The sequence below is a fragment of the Ixodes scapularis genome, unplaced genomic scaffold, assembly GCF_016920785.2.
Source record: "Ixodes scapularis isolate PalLabHiFi unplaced genomic scaffold, ASM1692078v2 ptg001584l_1__unscaffolded, whole genome shotgun sequence".
Taxonomy (NCBI): Eukaryota; Metazoa; Arthropoda; class Arachnida; order Ixodida; family Ixodidae; genus Ixodes; species Ixodes scapularis.
The window spans coordinates 10,768-19,163 of NW_024610170.1; the positions used below are offsets into that span (position 1 = coordinate 10,768).

Genomic DNA, 8,396 nt, shown 5'->3' on the forward strand with positions numbered 1-8,396 from the left:
CTTCACCAGCAGGTCATATTTTTGTAGGGTCAGTCTCATCCTTTGTAATCTGAGAGGACATTGATTCAAAGGTTTTCTGAAGATCGCCTCTTGTGGCTTGTGGTCCGACTCCACGGTAACGGTTTGCCCGAAAATGTAGTCGTGAAATCGGCTGCATCCATGGACAATCGCCAACAGCTCCTTCTCGATCTGGGCATAGTTCTTTTGGGCGTCATTTAAGGACCTCGATGAGTAGGCTACTGGCTGACCCTCCTGAAGCAACACTGCACCCGTTCCTCTGGAACTTGCATCCACTGACAGAGTTACTGGTTTGTTCTTGTCGTAGAACCGCAGAGTTGGTGCAACAGTCAACGCTGTTCGAAGTGCTGTGAAGCTTTTATCGTGCTCCTCTGTCCAGGACCAGGCCGCCTCTTTCTTCAAGAGTTGCCTTAACGGTGCACTTGTGTCGGACATGTGCGGGATGAACTTGCCAGGGTAGTTCACGACTCCTAGGAAGCTCTTCAGTTCCCCCACATTTGATGGTCTTGGGAGCGCAAGGATGTCTTGTACCCTCGTCGGGTCAATCGAGAGTCCCTCAGGTGACAAGATATGTCCCAAGTACTTGACCTGGCTTTGAGAGAACTTGCATTTCTCTTTGTTCAGTCTAAGGTTGACCTCACAACACCTCTGCAGCACGGCTTGCAGTCGACGGTCATGCTCCTCTTCCGTCCTTCCCCAGATAAGAATGTCATCGACCATGATTTCAACTCCGTCGAGGCCTTCAAACACCACGTGCATAGTCTTCTGGAACACCTCGGGAGCTGACGATATGCCAAAAGGCATTCGGAGAAATCTGTATCTCCCGAACGGTGTTGCAAATGTGCAGAGGTACAAACTCGGTGTGTCTAGTTTGATCTGCCAAAGCCCCGTGGCTGCGTCGAGCGTCGAGAAGAACTTGGCTTCCTCCAGTCGTGCTGCTATGTCCTCCAGTGTAGGCATGCAGTAGTTCTCTCGCATGAGAACCTTGTTGAGCTCTTGTGGATCTATGCACAGTCGGAGTTTGTCCTTCTTTTTCACAACCACGATTGGGTGGACCCACTCTGTTGGTTCTGTCACTTGTGCAATCACCTTCTGTAGCACGAGGTCATCCAGGTGGCTTTTCAGCTGGTCTCGGATGGCTACTGGGACTGTACGTGGCTGTTGCGTAACACCCTGAGCATCTGGCTTGAGCTTCATGTGATACTTGACACCCTTGATTTCACCAAGTCCATGGAAGACGTCCTCATGTTCTTTTACTGTCTGGTTGCAGTGCTTTTCCGCTGACGCCACTCGCTTGATCAGGTTCAGTCGTTCCGCAACGGGGTAGCGCTTATCGTTGTGGGTACTTCCCGTTTCACGATGTAGAACTGTACGTCGGTACTCTGGTTGCCATGGGCGACTGGCAGCATAATGCGGCCTTCCGCTTTGCTGACATGGCCAAAGAACGAACCTATTTTCGTAGTGACTGCTTGCGGTTTCTGGTTCGTGACTCGTCGCAGTTGCGTTGCAGACATAACAGAACAGTTTGCTCCTGTGTCCACCCTGCTGTCAACTGCCTTTCCTGCAACTCTGACTTCAGCTCTCCAGAACTGTTCATCACCAACACTGTTGGATAGACCACAAACCAACTTTTCTTCTTCGGAGCTGGAACTTGGAGATTTGCATCGTTCAACATTGCGAACATTCTTCCGTGGTGATGCTCTATTTTTCGGTAAGTTGTTCTTCGCGCGACACACTCGAGCGAAATGTCCCCTCCGACCACAGTTTTTACACTTCGTACCTTTGGCAGGACATGTTCCGCTTGTGTGCGTAGAGTATCCCCATTGAGGGCATGTCTCGGACTTGAGTCCATGTACAACGGCAGGCGATGCTCCAGCTTGGATATCTTTGAACTGTAGGGCTCCACGTTCCTCCATGCGGCACTTTTGAATCACTTGTTCCAAAGTTGGATCGTTGTTGATGAGGCGTTGTTGCAGTCGCTTGTTGGTCATTCCAAGAATCATTCGACTTCGCAACATGCGGTCGTGTAGCTCGCCAAAATCGCACTGCTTCGCCAGCGTGCGCAGCTCAGTAAGCCAGTCATCGAATCGTTCGCCGTCATGCTGGTTCCGTGTGCCGAATACAAAGTCCCTATAGCTCACGTTGATAGCTGGCTTGCAATGCTTTTCAAAAAGCTCCGCTATCTTCTCAACGCGCAGTTCGTCACCTGGGTTTTCGAACGTGAACGTTTTGTAGACTCGCCTGGCGTCTTCCCCTATGACGACTAGGAACGTCGCGGCCTGTACTTCGGCGTCTTGCGACTTCAGAGCAGTGGCGGTTGAGAACAACTTAAATTCGTCCCACCATGTTCTCCAGGATGTCTCCAGGCCTCCGGACATGTCGAGTGGCTTCGGAGGAGGCAGCAAACTTGCGAAGTCCCCTCCCGGCATGGGAAGTTGGACGTTCGAACTCCTGCCCGACTGCTGCGTAGTAGCGGTGCCGCTGTCTTCCGCCATTTTCTGCGCTGCTGGTCTTCGCTTGCCTTAACTCTTGCGCCGTGCGACTCACATCGGTCTTGACTTCACGTGCGAGCGTTTTCGTGTTCCGTTTCTGACACCATGTTATGAAAGCGTTTATTAACGATTAGTTAATACAACTGAGAAGACCGAGAACTGAGTTCGAGTTCGACGAGCTTGCCTAGACATGGCAGGTAACAGTGCTTGCCGTGTGTGTGTCTCTCATTGGTCAACGGTCCCAAGCCGCTTGCGCGATACTCGTGCTCTCTCTCGGTGAGGTGGCTCCCTCCCGTGTAGAAGAGAAGAACTTGTCTACAAATACTACTATGGCTAACCTAGAATGCACTAAATTTTTTTGCATCTTTATGTGCTTGATGAAATAATGATGAGACTTTGATGTACAGGAAAACTCAAAAACGACTTTTCTATCAGGATAGGCTTTTTTATGTTAGTGCGTGTTAAAACTTGGTCAGTGGAGGTGTCAAGCGACAGCAATTCAACAATGACGTGACAATTCACATGACAACGCAATAGGTCGCTAGTTAATAATGAAGTAGAAAGTTGGGCTAGTTGGTTAGTAATAAAGTAGTTTTTTTTATTATGTAGGGGTTGCTTTTAGGCATAAATGTCTTATATGTATGCTACAAGGCCTGTGGTATGGATGAATTGAAGCAATGTCTTGTGATAGTGGTTGTTATGCAGCCACTTATGGTAGCTGGTGGGTGCACTGTGTTGGAGACCTGCAGCTATAAGTAGGCGAGTGCGCTCAGTCTGTAGACCAGGACAAGTCCATATAAGGTGATGCACATCCGGTTCCGTCGCGTCTAGGGGACACTTGGGGCATGTCGCCTGTCGTGTGACGGGTGGAGAGCTCCATGTGCAGGTTACAGCCGGTGTAATGGCCACCCAAGCCCGCAGTCTCCGAAGCACAGCTTCCTCCACCCTGGTGAGATGACGGGGGAGGGAGCAGACACAGGGAGGGATAAGAGCGCTTTGAATTGAAACACATGTCCAGGTGTTATTGCGCTAATGCGCTGTTTTCACGCGTTTAAGAAACGGTGCACACAAACTAGCTTGTTGATCTCTGGTCACCTATTCACAGTCAAAATCTGAACTACGCTCGCGCGGCGATCCAGCTGACGTACTCACAATATGTACCTCACTCAAACAAAAGTTAAGAAATGAATATGTAAGAGGTTGCCGATGGTAATCCAGGAGTTGTCCTGCTTTATTCTATCGCGATAGTCGTGTCTTGATGTGTCCCAAATCCAGAGAAGCTATTCAAATTTTTCGATTAGTTCCCCCTCAAAACAGAAACTAGACTTAATGGCCATCTTCGAAGAAAATATTTCATGAATGAGTCAGATTGGTGGCAATAATAAGTCCAAATGTGTCTCAATTGTTGACATAGCTCACTGTTCACTGTTTATTACGTTCACGTAGCCCCTTATCATCTCGCGGGCGTTTAAAATAAAATTTACGGAAAAGGACTTACTGTAATATCCCGGGAGATAGCCCACCTAAAATCAAGAGCAAAGTGGGTGAAAATATGGAGTGGGCTTCCTTTCGGTGTGCAATCAAGAAAAGTAAAAAAATCCTATTTTTAGGTCGTGTGTCCCTTCCAAGCTTCTTATCCGGGCGAGGGGCAACGAAGCAAAGATGACTACTTTGCAGTCAGCAATGTTCGCTTATATCCTGCCATAGCTAACTAGCTGCATTTGCGTCGAGGCTATATCATTGATCCTACACTCTACTATTACTACATGTGGGCTATCTTTTGGTGTTTAAAAAAAATATAGGTAATCAAGCAAAAATTGGGGTGGGCTGTCTTTCGGGGGTGGGGCATCTCGGCGTTTTACGGTTGTGCGAGTGCCAGATCGGCTCGCAGTGCCATATGCCACTTGACGTGTGCTGGTTTGCCAACTCATGAAGGGCTATGGCCGGTCTAGAGCAGAGAGGCGCGCTCTTATGGCCTTCGCATGGGGGGTCGTCAAGATATGCTGTGAAGCAATGTCACGTCATGTGGCCTCGTAATGTCATGTGACGTAGTCGCGTGACACACTGCGTCAAATGGTTTTCAATTTAGAACGTCTCTAGATTTATTAGCGTTGTTGACACCGTGACGTCACATGATATCAGGACTTCGCACCGCAGGTCGCGTTGCACCCTAACGTGCTCGATTGTCATGAGCCGGAGTCGAGTGCTCGGGTTGATGACAATCAGCCTCTGGAAGCATTTGGGTAATGGGTCGTGTTTAGTTAAAGATGAGAATAGCCGAACTCTAACATCCGACGCTCAGCCCATGCTCTATGCTTTGCCACCCCCGGCGCATAACTATCCTGAACACTGACGTATGTATCTAATTAGCGTCAGTTCACGGGGCGTCTTATTCTAATTGCGAGTTGAGGGGGGGGGGGGGGTAGCTGTTTCTTTCCTTTTATTTTTTCCGTGTCTGCCATTGCGCGGAGAAGAAAACTAATGGGTATTAGTGTTTTTGCAAGTTATCAACGTCAGGGATTAGTTTTTAGCGGAATTTACTGAAAGTAGAAAAATATTTGCACGACCTATTTTACACGTAAGCATCCTTGAGGTACCTAAACATGTTTTCGTTCTTGTTGAAATGCCTCAGATAGTTGTCCCCGTGAAGAATTGAAAGTACTAAATGTGACTTATTAATTCGTCGTTGCACAGAACTGGAACTATGTATGGGAGGGATACCTGAGAAGAAAGATCAGCGTCATTTTCAAATATTTCCCCAAGCTTCGACCACCTCCATATTTTGTTTATATTTTGGGTGCAAAGTAAAATCAACGGAGAATTACTGCGAACGAGTGACACAAACATAATCGTCGAATTATCACCCCTTTCCCAAACGGAGGAGGGAGTCCCTCAGGACTAAAGCGTATTCTGTGAAGAAGCAATAAAATAAGAAGAAAAAAAAGAGGGGGGGGGGGGTTAAAAACGTATTTCGTTGTAAAGCTTCCTGTGGTCTGCATTTTCGCCACGGGATCCGGGCATTTCGGTGTAGGGCGTTTCGATGTAAGGCGTTTTCATGCGGCCTTTTCGGTGCAGGGACTTTTCGGTGCACGGACATTTTGATGTGGGACTTTTTGGTGCGCGGACATTTTGGTACACGGACATTTCGATGCACGGTCAATCAAAATCACGAGTTTTTTTTTTTTTTTTTTTTGTCTAAAAATATAATTACTCTCTTAGCCATTTTTTTTTCTCATTTTATATTTTGTAGATTGTGGAGGTCTCAAAGGGGTGAGGGCGTCCGGCAAGGAGGCCGACCGCTCAACCTACCACTCCACAGCGTATCATGCTGAGCCCTGCGGCGGGTTCGACTGTCGGCTGCAACCGTTAGCCGGGACTCCCAAAAGAGAGCACACGGACACGCCGAAGGCAAGGGATAATCGGATGTTTATTTTACGTGTTAATCATATACAGATAAGAAACACGCTAAGGGCGACCAGGAAAGAACAGACCTTACCTTGTCGTGCCTCCCCGAGAGCGGCTCGGAGGTGGGCCGTCAGGGAGGGCCGGGCCACACGTCCGAACAGTTGGATGTCCCCGCGAGCAGTCCCCTCGAGCGGGGCGCAAGGCCCCCCTCTCTCTTCCTCTCTGCTCGCGGCCTCAGCCTCGGACCCAAGAAGGTCCAACCGCCAGGGGGACGTTTCACGTGTCGCCGCAAGGGGGGGAGGGGGGCACGGGGGGGGGGGGGGAGGTATGCGACGCGAGGGTAAGCAGGCAAGATGGCTGCTCCTCCGAGGGACGAAACGGGGCGCTCCGGCTGACAGGTGGACAGCTCGGAGTGCTTTTCCCGCGGCCATAGGGCCTAATCAGGGAAGTGGAGCGGGCGGCTCCCACAATGATTTGGACATCCATTTACGGTCACTTACTGATATACGACCTAAGTGACTTTGTTAGGCGCAGCACCATCCTGCGGGAAAACTGGAGACATTAGACGTTATGTTTCGTTTGTCGGTGTCGCTTTTCCAACGTACGCACTAGAGGCATCACATCCTGTTTACGCGTCGAGTCGATACAGGCGTTCTCGGTGTCTTCTGCAAAGGTATTGGCTTTATTATTGGTAATCTGTGTAGGAAAGGCCCCAAAAACAAGAAGCCTGAGAATGGAAAATAACCCGAGACTGTGGTAAAAGATGGGAAACTACATTCAACTTTGAGACGTCCTTCCTGTGTCATTTTTCTTCCACAAAGTTTCCCATCTTTTACCACAGCCTTGGGTAATTTTAATATGTTATATGTCTTAATTTATATTACAGAGCTTGTGACGCGTGACGAATTTGGAAGAACTTTAATTTCTTCCGTCACGTGTGCCAAACAATCGATGCTATACGATTTCGCGGTGGACGCACATATGAAGATATGCCAAATTGTTCTGAGCTATCATACATGAACAACTTCTCAAGCTTTACGCAAAAGCGTTGAATGTACAGGCGAGCTGGTGGATGTTGATCACGTTGAAAATAACCCGAGGGTGATCGACCGTGGCGAATTATCTGAAAAATTCTCTTGAAATCTTTTCCGGCCTTTTTTTTTTTCTTTGCTCAAAGGCCCAAAGTGATTTGGGAGAGCTTTAAATAACTATGTGTTCCTGGGACATATTTAACTTTTCAAACACATAGAAATTTGGTAATGTCTCTTTTATGTCATAAGCAGCAGTTTTTTGTTTGTTTTGGGCTGAACAAAAACGAAGTACACAGGGACGCGTGATGGAACTATGAAGATTACGCACACACACTGTCGCGAAAGTGACCAATTAAGTAGATGCAATGTCGAGTAGAGCGTGAAATACTCTTTTGTTCTAGGAACTATTATGAATTTTCTCCTCAGCCAATATTTGCTCGAACTAACATTTTTTAGGTTTTTTTATTTTTTCCACGCTCTACATATCTAATAGACCTTTATCTAAATTACCCTAGCATCATACAGAATGCTGGGAACGTAGGTACACGCGCTCGCTTTCCCTTTACAAAGTAATATAAGTATTGACTAAAATAAAGCGTTCGTGCTATTTGTTTCAGATTTTTGCTTTTAAACAGTTCTGGTTGCAGACGCCAGCACGCGCAGCGCCTGTACCTACTTTCCCGGCATTCTCTCTGATGATTGAATAATTCGGCAAAAGGTCTATTGAAACACACTGCCCTCTGATTTTTCATATTCAATGGCTTTAATAAAGCACTCGACGATCACCCCTTTTAATGCATGCCACTATGTTTTCTGTCAGACTTTTATATTCGGGCGTTGATTGTTTATTCCGACAGTCATTGCTATTCGGCTTACTGTTAGTTATATAAAACGGTGATCAAAATTTTGGAATGTCTTTTTTCTCTCTTCATTATAAAATGAAATATCAACTAGCAAGGCTGATGATTATTTTCAAATTAAATTGACCGGCAGCTTGTCAAGAACAAACCTCCACAGCCATGCTATGCCAATCTATCCTGTAAAGGAAAATGTTCACTCGGATATGCGCTATTTTAGGCCAGATTCGATCTCAGCACAAATGTGCGTTTAAATTATAGGTAGTGAGAGTGAGCTATTTTGATCACTCCTTTCTATATTATTCTTTGCCTGCATCACTGTGCTGAGTGTAAAACTGTTGGTCAGGAAGACAAGCGTGTTGATTGCTGCTCAGTGTAGGTGTGTCACTGGCCCAATGTGACTACGAATACATGCGTTTGTCATAAATATTTGAACTGCTTTTAGCTCAGTTGCGTTGTCATCAAATACAGGGTGTGGTCGTAACGACTAACGGATTTGGCACGCCTTGCGAAATTCGAATTCAAAACGGACATCTTGAAATTGGATAGGCGACGTAGTTTCGCGAAAAATTGTATTTTTTTTTTCTTTATTT

The 8,396-nt window shown here is 47.0% G+C and overlaps 1 pseudogene; it reads right to left on the reverse strand.

The window, feature by feature from the left end:
* Positions 1 to 921: 921 nt before the first annotated feature.
* Positions 922 to 2,513, reverse strand: LOC120838610 (annotated as a pseudogene).
* Positions 2,514 to 8,396: the final 5,883 nt, after the last annotated feature.